Source organism: Sebastes umbrosus, chromosome 10 (genome assembly GCF_015220745.1).
Source record: "Sebastes umbrosus isolate fSebUmb1 chromosome 10, fSebUmb1.pri, whole genome shotgun sequence".
Classification (NCBI taxonomy): domain Eukaryota; kingdom Metazoa; phylum Chordata; class Actinopteri; order Perciformes; family Sebastidae; genus Sebastes; species Sebastes umbrosus.
The window spans coordinates 25970455-25986110 of record NC_051278.1 but is presented as its reverse complement, the minus strand read 5'-3'; the positions used below and the strand labels follow the sequence as shown (position 1 = coordinate 25986110).

Below are 15656 nucleotides of genomic sequence, written 5' to 3'. Positions count from 1 at the left end.
TTTCTGCAGAAGTCCAGGTCAGTCCTCTCTCACTCTGTTAACCTGTCATTTATCTGTGTCCATCTCAACAAACGCCCACACAGGGAACCTGCATTTTGGTTCGCTTGGAACCGGTCGAGACCACCTCTTGTAAGCGGTCTCCGTCCGGTTGTTTTGGTCCACACCGGAGTTTGATTACTACGTTCACAACTGCCCAAACGAACCGCACCAGAGTTTGATTAAAACGGACTAAATGTTGGCTTTAGAGGGGAAACTTCTCTCTGCTAACAACTCATAAACAGATGAAACATGACAAGAGACTTCAAGTATAAAATTGATTTATGTAAAGGGTCATAAGCCAAAAACAAGCCAATGTAGTGTATTTTATAAGCTTATCACATGTTTTAGTCATGTAAAATCTGAATCTGAAAATGGACTAATAAATATAGCTGCCAGATAAATGTAGCACATGTAAGAGTACAATATTTCTTCCTGAAATGTAGTGGAAAAGAAGTATAAACTGGCATAAAATGGAAATACTGAAGTACAAGTACCTCAAAATTAAAGTTAAAGTACAATAGACCTACTTCAGTAAATGTAGTAACTTTCCACTGTGTACCAGAGCAGAGAGAAAACTCTCATTTACATGACTAAGACCAGTAACCAACAACAGAGCGAGGAAAAAGAGCACAATATCAAGTTCAAGACAGGACAACAACAAGGAAACAAGGAAAAAGAAATGCTAATATTTATCTCAAGCCTTGAGATGATTTCCAGGTTTTGCCTCTATGTGCTACACAAGCGTGCAGACGCCTGCACGTGTGCATGTTGTGAATGCTTGCATCTATGTGTGCTCATGAATGTGTGTCTGTATATATGTGTCCTCTGCCACGGCCACAGAAAGTGTGTTATTAGAGCAGGGTGAGCCGGGGGCAGAAACAGCAGAAACAAACGAGGTCCTGAGTAACCCCGAGACTGTTCCATGAATCATCCAGGAACTTGTACAGTAGCTGGCCAGAGCTCGCAGCCTTCAGCTCACAGCTAATAACTTCCCATGCAACGTCTCCCATAGTGGGCTCTGATTAAAAACACAAAATCCATTTGGTTTTAGCTACACTCCCCTTATTAAACCCAAAGAAATATAAATGGCCAGTGGTTAGAGTTCATGTTATTGACTTAACATAAGAAAATTAGAGCTGTTTTTGTGTAGTAGAGCCAAATCTGGGATCAAAGAAGCGTGAAAATTAAACCAAAATGACCCTGAGCCAGCACTGCCACAGTAAATACATAATAAAAAAGAAATTTAAATTAACAAAAAAGTTATTTGCAGGAACACAAAACACCTCCTGCATTTAGTTCAAAACAGGAGCTATTTCTTCTGCCTGTGACTCAGTTAGATGTGAATGAGTATTACCCACAGACTGTATATAAAGATAGATGACATGACAGCTCCCCAAAATGAAGCCAAAACATCTGGATCGCCCCCTGGTGGCTGGCTAAATCCCGCCCCCCCGCTTTCTTTGGGACATGGGCCGAACTAAAAAGTCAAAATACAAGTCAAATACATTTTTCCCAAAGATGGTTTCTGTCATTTTAGTTAGTTCTTATCACGCTGATGAATGTTTAACTGTTACTTTTTCTGATAAGTTTGGTTTTAATTAGTTATTTGATGCTATAAAATGGGGGTGAGACCTCAGGAATGGTACGAGAGAGGAGATGTAATTTTATAGAGATATTATAGTTAGTTTCTAGCCAAACAGCTACCGTGGTGCTAACGTGCCTAACAAGCCGCAGCTGTACTCGGCTCGTGATTGGCTCGGGCGGGTGTGTGGGCGGGACCTCGATACCGTGGCTCCAGCCCCAGCAGGTATAATGCTCAGCATCTTTGTATACAGTCTATTGTATTTATGTGTGTGTTTGTGTGTGTGTGTGCGCAGGTACAATAAACAAGCGTACTGATGTCATCAAAGTCAAGCCAGAAGGGAAGCCCACAGTTGTTGAGGGAACACGTTTCTCTCCCCGAAACACATGCATTCACCTGCACGTGTGCTTGTAGCTGTAATGTATGTGAGAGGACATAAAAAACAAAACAAAGGGAGAACACAGATATGCAAATGTGCTCTAAGAACAGAAAAGAACTCGAAGGACACGGGAGACGATGCACGGTTAATTTATTCCTAAGTAAAAATCAGGGAGAAGATGTTCGGGTTTGTTTGTCGAGTGTACTCTGTGTTTGATTTTGTGTGAGTTTTAAATTGAACCCACCGCTCTCTGAAGACAATCTTTTCACGCACTGAGCTGAGTGGCACGCAATTTCACCCACATTTCACAGCATATTTATGTCAGGCACTGTTTGACTCTAAGCACCTCAGCGCCTCACACACACACACACACACACACACCGTCAGATCCCTCAGTGTGTAATTTTCTTTTACACAGTGGCAAAGGTCAGCGTACACACATTTTCGTGACAGCCTCAGTGTATGGTATGTGTGTGTGTTTGTGTATAGAGCTAATGGAGACTGACATGAGAACTGACATGGATGCTGAGCTGTGCTGCGCTGGGCCAGGCGGTCTAACCCAACAGCAGGGATAAACTATAAATAGACTATCTCCCAACACCCCCCCACCATCCCCGATTTTCTCCTGTTTCCTCTTTTCCTTTCGCTTTTATCTGCAGACCTTTTATCACATTCGCTTTGCTTTCTATTTCCTTCAACGACTCCATATGACTTCCCTGCGTCCCCTTGTTCCTAATTTTTGTCCCTCCCTTCTTCATCATCACCACCAAATCTCCATTTTCAGTCTCCTTCTGTCTTTCGTCTCTGAGGATTTTTGTCCGGATGAGAAAATGAGCTAAAAAAACAAAGATATCCAAAGTACTGGAATAACAAATAGGCCAACACACCAAATCTTGTGATCTCAGAAGAGATGGGATGGGATGGGGGAAAAGAAGGGGGAGATGGGCTAGTTAAAGGGGGAGATGGGGGGAGACTGAGTTATGTAAGCGAGGATAATCCCCTCCCAACCCTGCATAGTAAATGAGGCAGGATGACACTGGCCTCATTTCATCCGTTCATCTCCGTATCCGCCACCGCTACACCCTCCAAACCGCTGCGTCTCCACCTTAATCTTTCTGTTTGATCTCTGACAGCAGACAAGAGCTACGTTTTAAACTCCGCACAGCAGCAAATCCTGATCTGCTGACACTTTATTTTATCATCAACGAGAACGTGTGATTTTTGAAAGCTCTCTCACAGTGAGGACAAAACAGAAAGGAATGGGACATATTCCTGTTCAACAAACTCAGCTGACAACATCTATAAATATTCCACATCTTTTCTATTATCGGACGCCAGACATGTCTGTTCTAAAAGTGGAGCTACGGTAACAACATGTCTTCAAGGCCTAGCTTCCACCACATGACCCTCACCCCTCCTGCCCTTCTGTTCTCTACTCTAAGCCGACAGTCTGACCTCTCCCACCCGGTCACCCAGACATCCTAATCTGTAGAGGTAAGTTTTGTTCAAAAGGGTCAACAAGGCCAGCAGAGGGGGGTCATAACAACGGGGCCGCGTATCAGGTATTACAGCACACAACTATTGATTGAATCATCTCAAAAGGAAACATAAGACATTACCAAGCATGTGAATGGTTTCAGTTTAAAATGACCTCTGTACTAAGATGATATTAGCACTTAGATCAAAACACCGCTGTGCCCAGGTACAGCCTCACAGAGCTGCTAGCACGGTTAAAGTCTCTTAGTCTCTTCTTAAAAACAAAAAGTGTTAGCGTTAATGGTAAGTTGTACACATGATATTGTTTTTTTCTTTCTGGTTGAGAGTTTGTTTCACCCTAACTCTGCAACCATGGGTGTGGTTAGAAAAAGTGAGCTCTGTTGCACTTGAAACCACGCTCAACGGTGAGGTCACAGACACAACGTGGAGTACACTTCTGCATCACTGCAGCAAGGTTACAAGTTACACTGGACGTCAGCAAAAACAAGATTTTCAGGCTGCGTTAAAGTAACAGCTTTTTACAAATTTACTATGCAGGGGTGACACTCTGAGATGCTGCAATTTTTTGTTATTCATCATATAAGTTATGCCAGGAGTGATTTAGGGCTGCAACTAAAAATGTTTTTCATTGTTGATTAATCTGTTGATTATTTTCTTGATTAATCGATCAGTTATTTGGCCTGTAAAATGTCAGAAAATTGTGAAAAATGTTGGTCAGTGCCAAAGACAACGTCCTCAAATGTCTTGTTTTGTCCACAACTCAAAGATATTCCGTTTATTATCATAGAGGAGTAAAGACACCAGAAAATATTCACATTTAAGAAGCTGGAATCAGAGAATTTTGACTTTTTCAAAAAAATTACTCAACCGATTACTCGATTATCAAAATAGTTGGCGATTAACTTAATAGTTGACAACTAATTGATTAATCGATTAACTGTTGCAGCTTTACTGTGATTAGCTAAACTCATCCAATAATATTGGCCACCAGTCAAGTTCTATTACCTTCATTAATGAGTTTTAATGAGTCTACTTTACAATATACCATTAATCCTTCAGTTACAGTTAAAGCAACATTAATAAATGGTTATTGGTCCAGATGACTTGCAACGTTTTCCTAGAAGGCAGACGGTCAAACTCTCTATATAAGTAAGCTACACTGGCATTATGAAACTGTTTATTAACCCCTCCTCGACCTCTCCAATCCTCCTATTCAGACAGGACGCTCCACTAAACTTTGACCTACTTATGTCTTCCCTCAGTCTGGGCCAAGGGACTGGGGGGGTGGACCCCAACGCAGCGAGCTTCACGCTGATCCAGCCTGTTTAAGATAATAATATGAATATCAAAGGCTTATTTGGACAATACATCTTTTGAATGTCAAATCGCAGAGGGAAGCCAAGAGAGGCTTGAGGACGCGTGCATGTGAAAGAATCACACTGGACTCATTGTTTAGTACATTTAAAATTCAGCTGGGCACACACACACACACACACACACACACACACACACACACACAGTATATCTCATGCTGAGGACTTGATTTCACTTTTCTGCTGATCAGCCACAAGACAAACCCCGTCCTTCATCTTTTTATCCGCACTGTGTCTCTCGTTTCCAAGAAATCTCACTCAGCAGATGGACACAATCCTCCATAACCAATTCTCGGCAGGATAATGCAGAGCAGACAAAGACACCGCGACACAAAGGCAGACAACACCTCCATGATTCAGCTCTGTCAGTGTTGGCCGCACTGAAAACTGAGCTGAAAACCAGTGACAGCGTCACTTCATAAACTGCAATGTTTAAAATCTGCCAAATGTTTCATAAGCGCAGAGCGGCTTCCAGGCCAGCTGAGTCCTGGCGATCCACATGTGATGGGACCGCTGAGGGATGTGAAAGCTGGCTTGGACGGGAGGGTGGTGGGAGTTATGTTACCACGGCTGGGACGGCATCCCAGAGGTTCCCAGAAGAATTCTGGGAACATCAGGGCCCAACGTGTGTGTGTATGAGAAAGGAAGAGATGGAGGCATGGACGATGAGGGGGGAGACATCTGTCAGCAATTAAATAGGAGGGATCAATCACATAGTTTCACCATTGAGAGTGCAGTAGATACGCTGGGGTCATGATGTAAACACTCTCTCATGGTTTAAACTTCCCAGCCACCACTCCCCCCCACACTCGCCTCCCTCTCCGCCTCCATGAGACAAGCCGACCACAGTTTACCCAAGCTAGTCAGCTGACGCAGGAAGGGGGAGGGCCGCCGTGTGGTACGCATTCTGCCGAGGGGTCATCTGGCAGACGCATCCTTCGAGCTGGCTTCACTCCGCCGAGGAAAACACACACACACACACATACAGGGGAAGAAGCCGGCCAAAAGGGTGGAGGAAATCTAATCTATAAATCAGACACATGTCCAAGCAACTGGGTGTCAACAGATCTTTGCTTATGTTATTAGCTCAGAGGTGCCCCGCTGCTGCAACACGCTGAAAAACTCACTGATTCAATTCTGCTGAGGTAGTTGTTTTAGACAAGGCTTATGACAAAAATGTGTAGTGTTCGGAAAGACAAAATCATATCTGAAAGGCTCCTCTATTAAATCCTGAGGAAATTACAGCTAAGCCACACCATCAGGGGACGATGAGCATTTAAACAGGATCAATAATTCATGTTTTGCTTCCCATGCTGGCATAAATCAGGTTTCCGATAGGAAAAAATCAACAAACAGCTTAATCAATGGCTTCCTCACTTGTAAGGAAGCGGGGCGTTGTTAGTCACGTAAAGAACTCAACTCTGACAGATTTCTTCTCTGGTTTCAAGCTAAAAGAAGAAAAATTGTCTCTTGACTAAACAATCCAAAAGACTCCAGAATGGATTTTCTCACAAGAGACAAGATTGCTACCAATAAAAACATCCGACTGTCGCAGCTGCAGGTCGTCTCCCGACCTCCTAAAAACCGTTCATCTGCTACCGGGCAAAGTGCCTCGATTCTGGACCTAATACTGGTGCCATCCATCAATCTAGTGTTTCTGTGTGTATCTGTGTGTGAGTGTGTGTGGTCTGCTGTTTCAGCACTGGCCATTTCGGCCCTCATACATCAACCTCCTGACAGCAGTGAAGTGACGCTTGGTGACATATGAGGCCACTTTACCTTCTCCTCAGAAAGAGAGAGGGAGAAAGGCAGGGCAGTGCTCAAATGGATGAAAACTGTTTCCATGTGTAGTGTGATGGGACAAATACTTTGCACACGGGACAGCTGTTGCATTGTAACATAATAAGAACTGCAATTTCAGCGTGTAATAGAAGTTTCTCTACAGTGTCTTTGGGGCAAAGTGAACGAATACACGAGTGTTGAGCAAACACAGTTTGATCGGCCTACTAATGGACGTTTGGAGCAGTTGGCAGACTTCGGCACTCCTGGTTCTAATGTGATCTGTGCCAGAGCTCTGCCCACTAATGTCCATTATACACAGACTTGCTCCACTCTGCATTGATTCTGTCTCTTCTTGCAGACTGTAAAGGCTTTCAGAGCCCATCTCCGCCTGCCATCTCAGCTATCAGTTTACAACAGCAATTTAATTGACCGACTATCTACTTTATGCAAGAAAACACATTTTGAGTCTCCTTTCATGTTGAAAAGGGTTCTGCACGAGCATGATAATAGACAGGCAGTGTGCAAGTTCATGGAGCATTTAATGGTGGCTTTTGGGTGTTTTTTAAGGTCTATAAAAGTCAAAGGGGGTAATGACAGGCTGAGACTGGGGACCACTTGACGATGATAGGAGTGGTGCACCAGAGTCTGTGCAGCCACACCTTTGGGGCAGATGTCTGTCTTTATGGAGCTCCTGTAGCTCCATAGTACTCTCCACTAGTTAGGTGAGCTATGCTAGCGACCCGGTGGTGCTTTGAGCTAAATGCTAACATCGGCATGCTAACATGCTCACAATGACAACGCTAAAATGCTAAAATGCTAAAATGCTGATGTCTAGCAGGCATAATGTTCACCATCTTAGTCTGGCGTGTTAGCGTTTATTATATTTGCTAATTAGCACTTGATGGGAATGTCATTGGTTTTGCAGGTTTGCAGTTTGGTCATAAACCAACGTACTAGACATAGACGTATATAAGAAGTGGACGTGGTCACCGTGACGTCACCCACTGGTTTGTTGACTGCTGTTTTGAAACCTCGAGTTTGGCATTTTGGCCGTCGCCATCTTGGCTTTTTGCAACCAGAAGTGACGCGAAAGCTAAGTACAACCAAACGCCGAATAAGGCTTTTTAGGCGACCAAAATGTTAGTTAACTGTCATAAACTGAAAACACACTGTGAAAGGTTAAAGTTGTAAGACGAAAACATGAACAACACCCAGACCGGACAACGCCGGTACCCCAGCCCTAAAGCATCCCCTGCTTTATGGTCTATTTGACTCTAAATGGGAGCATAATTTACTAAATGAACATCATGCTGTATTGAAGAAGACTTGAAACTAGCGATTGAGACCATAAACTCATGTTTACAATGTTTACTGGGTAATAAATCAAGCGAGAAGTAGGGTCATTTTCTCAAAGACTTCTATACAATCTGACTTCTTTTTGAAACCAGAGGAGTCGCCCCCTGCTGGCTGTTAGAAAGAATGCAAGTTTAAGACACTTCAGCATTGGCTTCACTTTTCAGACCCGGAGGTTGCCGCCTAATACTGGACATTTTTTTTTTTACTCCTTTTGACCTCCTGTAGCTTGATGAATAAGATCTACACATATTCATGACTTGACAAATGTTGTTTAACTGAAGTACTGCAGTCAGGAGAGCTTCATAATCAACACCCATCCTGACTTCATTTTGTACACAACCCACGAAAGGAAAGCCTCGTCTGTCTGCATTTCATTTCTTTTCTCTATTCATGGCAGAGATTGCTGTATTTGAGTTTGATTGCACTGCACAGACCTGGTCGTTATCATCAGTACACAAGTGATGGCCTCGACCGCAATCACTCTATTAGTATTTGGACGAGTCTGCATAATGTCTGAATAACCTAGACTTAAAATGTCAGAGTGTACAACACTTCATTCATTTATACTGAGAGATTTGTGAGATTAACAAAGAGCCCAGTAAACCCAAAACTGCTCATCTGGCTTTCATGTCAGGCATACAAGAAATACAAATGATCTTCATTTTTGAAAATAGTAAATAATTCAAAAACAGATTAATTTAATAGAAAGGATTTGCAGAAGAGGCTGGCTGCACTGTTTATGCATCCATGCATTTACAGAAAACAATCACCACACGTCACTTGTTGGGGGTTTTACCCACTGACTACAACATCTCCTGGCACACTGCTACTGTAGGAATTCACGCATTTTACTGGGAGTAGACCTATCATTAACTCAAGAGCACAGAAAATCCCTCAGATGTCCTTAAATATTTAATGAGGAAATGAAATGATATTATGGATTTGCAGCAGTCGAGCCTCTTAAAAAGCTCTAAAATCTAATTTAATCTAATTTAATTGTCAGAGCAGTTAACTGTTCAGTACTCTGGAGCAGACAAGATGCAGCCCAAGGAAAGTCAGACAGTGGCAATAACAAAGACTAAGACATAGTTTTACATTACCAAAATAACAATATCAGATTTCTGATTGAATTTTGATTATGTTTCATGCTGTTTCATAGTAAAACAATCCAACGATGAAAATTACATTTAAAAACGATCATGTGGTTAAATAAACAATTTCTTCTGGTATCTGAAACGTATAAAGCGATGAGATAAATGTCTCTGAATGAAGCCTGGATAAGTGTTTAAGCATACAGTACAGTGTCTATAATCAAGTTCCATTTAAATCCGATAATCTCCCAATGGGCTAAAACTAAGTAGCAAGATGAGCATGTGAATGCCTGCATGCTGGAAATCATATACTTCAATCATAATGTCCTTAGCTCTGATACACTTTTACAATTTATTTTAAATCATTCATTCATTCATATTTATTTCTGATTCATGACTAGAAAAACTTGACACACAGTGCTGAGCTGCATCTCAAATTAATCTTCAGGTTCCCAGCTTTCAGATGATGTACACCACTTCTATGTGACATCTACTGTTGACCTGCTATCTCCCCCTAAAGACCCCCTGTACGCCCCTAAAAAACACAAAAACTGGTCTATTGTGGGTCTCAGTGGGTTAACAGTGTTGACACCAACTCCACACATTTCAAAATGCTAAACTGTGAAAACATTTTAAATGCAAGAGATGATTCATTGGAAATAATTAATAGCAGACATAAGAAAAAGCATCTCCTCCTCCACTCTTGTCATGTCCTTGTTGCTTTGTTTATTTCTGGCCACGGTAAAATCTCTGGAATGCAAGTCGATGAAATGCATCTACTAATGAATCACATATGTATGCTTCATTTAAATGAACACTTGAGAACTCATTTTACTGTCAACTTTAGGGAGTTTGCCAGTTTATTGCGTGCTCACTCTGACCTGTATGACAGAAGAAAGATCCATCTGCTGCTGGTGTGTCTCCAAGTGTAAATAAAATAACAGCTTCAAAATGCTGAATATTTGAAACAGATTAATTATAGCTTGATGCAGATAATCTGTTGTATAATATCTTGGTCAGTGACTTTGAAAATTAAAACTGCATGAACATAAAAGCAAAGCCATGCTGTTGTGACACATTCAGTCCAGGACGGGCCTTTAAAAGCAGGACAAGAAAGGTCACCGCAAACCCAGGCAGCTACTAATTACAGTCTCACATACAAGGGTAGGCTTTGTGAATGTGTGTGTGTGTGTGTGTGTGTGTGTGTGTGTGTGTGTGTGTGCGTGCGTGCGTGCGTGTGTGTGTCTGACTGACAGCTCGTCTCTCCCCTGCTGTGCTCTTACTCATGTCCTGTTTTAATGGGCTGGCAGCGAGAAACAGGGAAATCTCAATGACGCTCCCGCTGTTAGACACATCACAGCTGAGGGGAATCACAAGCAAGGCTGGATCTCAGAACCAACATTACTCCCACGAACTGTACCTAGAAAAAGGAGCTTCAGCATAGCATCAAACAGACCTGCTCGTCTGACATGGACATGAGATGGGTTACGGAAGGAAGGGAGGGAAACTAAAGAAGAAAACCAAGAAAACGCATCTGTTGAGCTTCTTTGAGTGCATGAATCCCCTCAGAGGAGTTTAAGGCTGCTATGGTGATTCCACACACAAGACTTTTCACGTGAACGCTCAGTATTACGTTAGAACACTGGTTCCCAACCTGGGGGTCCCAACCCCCATCAGGGGTCGCCAAAGCTTCACAGGGGACGTGAGGCCTTCTTGATTTTAAGGGGTGTAAGACAACTTTTTAGAAAAATCTACAGTTGGCCTCTATCTCAGCATTTCATTCATTTCGGTGAAGAAAACTATTGAACTATTAAACTTTTACTATAATTAAATTGTTATTTTTAAAGTTTGGATTATTATTTAATGGAAATGGGCAGTAGGCTTGCCGCGGTAGTCTGTGTTTCCAGTGTTACACGGTGGTTGGGCACACACCGATTACATTACGTACCCACCAACCCCGCCGTCGTTTGGCTTTTTTTTTACAGAAATGAGACCCATTTAGTTCATTTTCGTGTATCAGCGACATGTTATCAATACATAGTCGGACGACGGATGCTATAATCTGAAAGTGAAAGTGTTTGCTCCATACTGAGTCTCAGCACAGAGTAGCAGGAGTCATATTTCACACACACGGGACGAGAGACAGTTGACAGACAAGACGATGGCGGAGGATTTTGTGGCGGAGTATTCGGTGTCGAAGTGAAAAGCAAAAGCGCCTATTTGGCAATATTTCAGATTTAAACCCAATGCTATAAGAGAACTATAACATTAATGAGGTAATCGCCGTGCGGTGGATGGAGCGGTCACAGCCGGTGTGTGTGGCGCAGCGTCGCTGGGTGGAAACCCGCGGCTCCGCAGCAAAACCTCTACCGGAGAGACCAGACACAAAGCCATCTAACGTTAAAGATCAACGTAAGCGTGCTACATATATTGATCGTCATCTTTTCTTGTAAAATGTCCGATGTAATCGGTAACACCTGTGTTGTTACAAGTTTATTAACCGGTGGGAACATTTCCTCACCGTCACATCCCTGCGTTACGGACTGGAATGGACATTTCAAAGGAGAACCAATATTTCAATTTAACATGTTTCCCTAATCTCTAATGACATATCATGGTCATTTTATGATTTATTACAGTTAATAATTTACATATTGGTCCTTTAAGATATAAACTTAAAGAAAATCTCACAGGATAAGGGCAAGATGAAGACCTGAATACAAGCTATATTCACAAATCCTCTGCTAAACATCCTCCAAACAGTCAGTGTCGTTTAATAAGAGCAGTAGGAGCATGACCATAAACTGGATGATGATGAATTAAACATGCTGACATGCTACTTGCATGCTTTAAATCACATCAACCACTCAACGTCATCACCATCGCTGCAGCAAAATGAAATGGAAGTCTATCATCATTTCAATCCCAGATGGCTGGAGAGACATTTTGCTAATTGAGCCTCACAGGTGTGGATCAGATTGCTCTCTCTCTCTCTCTATATACCACTTCAATGTGGGATTTTCCTTCACTTGTTATGTCAGAGTGCTCCCGGGTGCACAGATGTGCCCCCATGTGTGCACAAATGTCGTGCTATTTTCAGCTGAGATTATCTAATAAGCAAATTAAGCTGCAAAAGCTGCCGCTACATTTTGAGCAGTAGGCGGTGCCTTTGACGTTTTCGCCGTCTTCGGCGCAAGTGTGCAGATGTGCATCAGCTGTGATTGAGCCTCTGGCTGTGTTCTAGTTTTCGAGCTCGCACATATTTGTCAACTCGATGTAGACATGAATGGAGACGATGGGAGGTCGGTTGATTGATTCGAGGCAGAGAGCTAGAGAAAATGTATTTCATGATCATGTATGGACGAAGAAAAAAAGAAACTGTTTCAGCTCTACATGCTATCAAAAGCACATTGAACCATGACTTTGGATCATGTTCTCGCTCGGCTGCCTCATATGTCGCCCCCCTCGGGCTTCTGTGAAGGATCCATGTGATAAAAATGATCCCTCAGCATCACACCCTCCTCCCCTACCTGCCCCCCCGTCCGCCTCTTCAGCTGCTCCAATCCTGATCGCCCGACAGCTTGGTTATCACCTCCCACCACCACCACCACCAAATCCCCCTCCCCCCCTTCTCTCTCTGGATGTGTCCTGCCACCTTCCTCCCTCCTCCCCTGCCTGTGCTGTGCTGTGCTGTGCTGTGGTGACAGGGCAGGATGATATAGGGTCTCCCAGTGAGGTGGCGTGATGATGCCGGAACACTAAGTTAACATCTGTGCAGGAGCAGGAGGGAAAGCAAGAACAGGGAGGATCCGTGTGTGCAGCGTGCATGCATCCGCGTGTTGGTTGTCTTAATGTTCAGTTTAAGTCTTATAGCTGTGACAACATGACTTCCAACCCATCAATCAGCTGCAGAGGGTGTGCACACCACAGATGAGAAGAAGATGGAGAGCATCTCAGGCATGCTTCAGCATTTCTATCTGCTCCTGTGGGGATTATTTATGGTCCAATAAGACCCTGGGCGTTTCCAGTTCAACTGCTAACTAATCCATATATTAAAGTGGGCCTTGAGAGCATAAAACAAATGGTGCTAAGGTCTCTCTCTCTCTCTCTCTCTTTGTGTGACCTTTCCTTTTCATCACATCCACTTCATCCTCCTCTCTGCTACTTTCTGTCTTTATCATACAAACAAAACCAGCCGCAGAAACAACAAGAAAAGTGATATGCAAGAGCAGTTGTCTGTGTGTGTGTGTGTGTGTTTGTGTGTGTGTGTGTGTGTGTGTGTGTGTGTGTCAGTTGCAAGAGGCAGCCAAAACCCCATTCACTGAAACAGCTGGATGGAGATAACAGAGCAATGCTTATTCTCTAGTTTCTCTCCCTCAAATCATACCCCTTATTTCTCTCTCTCTCTCTCTCTCTCTCCCTCTCTCCACACACACACACAATAGTTGAGGAAAAACAGCTGAATTCATTGCAAGAAACAGAGGAAACTGGAGGGGAAACTTAAAGTCACTGCATTCAACTGGAACAACTACACATTATATACTCAAGTACTTTAATCCCTCAGACAAGTCAAACTATCAATAACCAATGAATCATGTAGACTTAAGCCATGCACACTCAGAGGCAGCACCATCAACCCCAATATAACTTAGTATAATCAACCTCCATTTATCTTATTTTATTGTTTTTTTATTTTATTTTTTTACTTGTGTATATTCTTTTTACTTATTTATCTATTTTTTGTATATAATATGTTTTTCCTGTATCTATACTGGCTTATTATATATTAATATTAGGTTTGTTAAGTTTCTTTGTACCGAGAATGTTATTATTGTTTGTGAATGTTTGTTCTGTTGTTTCAAAATTAACAAAAAAACAATAAATATAATATTGAAAAAAAAATCAACCTCCATTTGGACATGAAATGATCCATAAACCAGGTTGTTTATGGATCATTTTGCACAAATTAGCCAACACTATGAAACAAGTTATAGTCTCATTCTGAACTATATGTATAAAAACAGACAAAGAAAGCTAATAACTTTACTCTTGTTAATAGAAACAGCACAACAACACATGCTGTCCCACTAGATCACTGTTGCATGCTGCCTGCATGATCTGCTCACCTCCAGCTCAAGATGTTCTCCACCAGCAGCCCAATGTTCAGCAGTGTTTCCTCCAGCAGGAGATGTTGTTGTGCGTGTATCAACTTTTCTGCAAACAAGCAAGCAGCCAGAACAATCTCTTCTCTTCTTTCTGTGTAGTTTCTTTCTGTAGTTGCTGCACAAACCCCGTCCCGGTCCGGTCCGGTCCGGAGCAGCTCGGTAGATCCGCTGCTGATCCGCTGCTGCTGTCCAGGCTGTGAGTGTGTTTGGTTCCGTCACCGGCAGAGCCCGGGCTGCTGCTCCGCTGGGCGGGCTGTGTGTCTCTGCTCCAGACCTCCAGACGGGGCTCCGCTGCTGAGTCTCGACAGGAGGCTTTAGGACCCGGGAGGAAGGGCAGGGGGCTCCGCCAGGGGGGGCTGCGACGACCGATGAAGCAATTTCTCCAGCAGGATGTTTATGTATTTAATACTCTGTGTTTATAATAATAATAGAGTATGGAAGTAGTTATTCTTTACATGTGCATTGGTTTTTATTGCCATTTGTGCCTTTTTTAGAGGTCTGATATTATGATATACATGTATGTATTTATTTTAAATATAGAGCTATTAAGTTTTGTAAACAGAGTAAATCACTGCCAGTACCACTTGATAGACTGTTAATCAAATGAGATAAGATAAGATATTCTTTTATTAGTCCTGCAGTGGGGAAATTTGCAGTGTACATCAGCAAAGGGGATAGAGCAAAAAACGAGATGCATCAGCTAACACAGTAAAAAAGAGCTAAACAAGGTGTAACAAAATATGAACCATTAAATAGAAGGAAGTATACAAATAGGAGCAGTATATACAGTATTGACAATAAACAGACTATTAACAAAATTGCTCAAGTGGAAAATGATATTGCACAATGAGAATGAATGAAATTCCACCTGAAAATATCAGGTTATTGTCAGTTTTTGGTGTGTATTCATCAAATATTCATCAGAGTACAATCAACCAATCTGGCAAATATTATTATATAATATAATATATATAATTATATATATATTTATATATATTTGAGCCTTTAGCTTAGTTGACAGTTCAAGATCATTTTTAACATTTGTTTTGTTGGGAAAAAGTCCCAGTGGTTGCTTAAAGTTTGGGTTTATACCAACAAGAGTTTAAAGCTAGATTTTAAAAATGATCCAACTGAAAAACGCAGCCTAGTGTTGCCAGCTGGGCCTGAATTGGACCAAAAAAAGGTGCCAGTACCCCAATTCAGAGGTTGCATATTGTCTTGGATATATTTATATTTAGGCTATACGTATTATATGTTGGTAATATATCCCACTTCAAATGTATTTTTGTAAGCATTTCATTACAAAGGCTACATTAGGCCTATAGGTTATATATGCAACATACATTTCCACAGTTTGGACCTAAATGTGTAGGCCTATATTTGGTTATGTAG

The 15656-nt window shown here is 42.1% G+C and overlaps 1 protein-coding gene across 1 annotated transcript in view; it reads right to left on the bottom strand.

Moving 5' to 3' along the window:
- The window catches only part of LOC119495804 (leucine zipper putative tumor suppressor 2 homolog), a 50676-nt gene extending 36145 nt beyond the window's left edge, over positions 1–14531 (bottom strand). Inside the window, exon 1 of the mRNA XM_037782613.1 lies at positions 14226–14531. The gene's annotated coding sequence lies outside the window, so the exon portion shown is untranslated. The remainder of the gene's footprint in view (positions 1–14225) is intronic.
- Positions 14532–15656: the final 1125 nt, after the last annotated feature.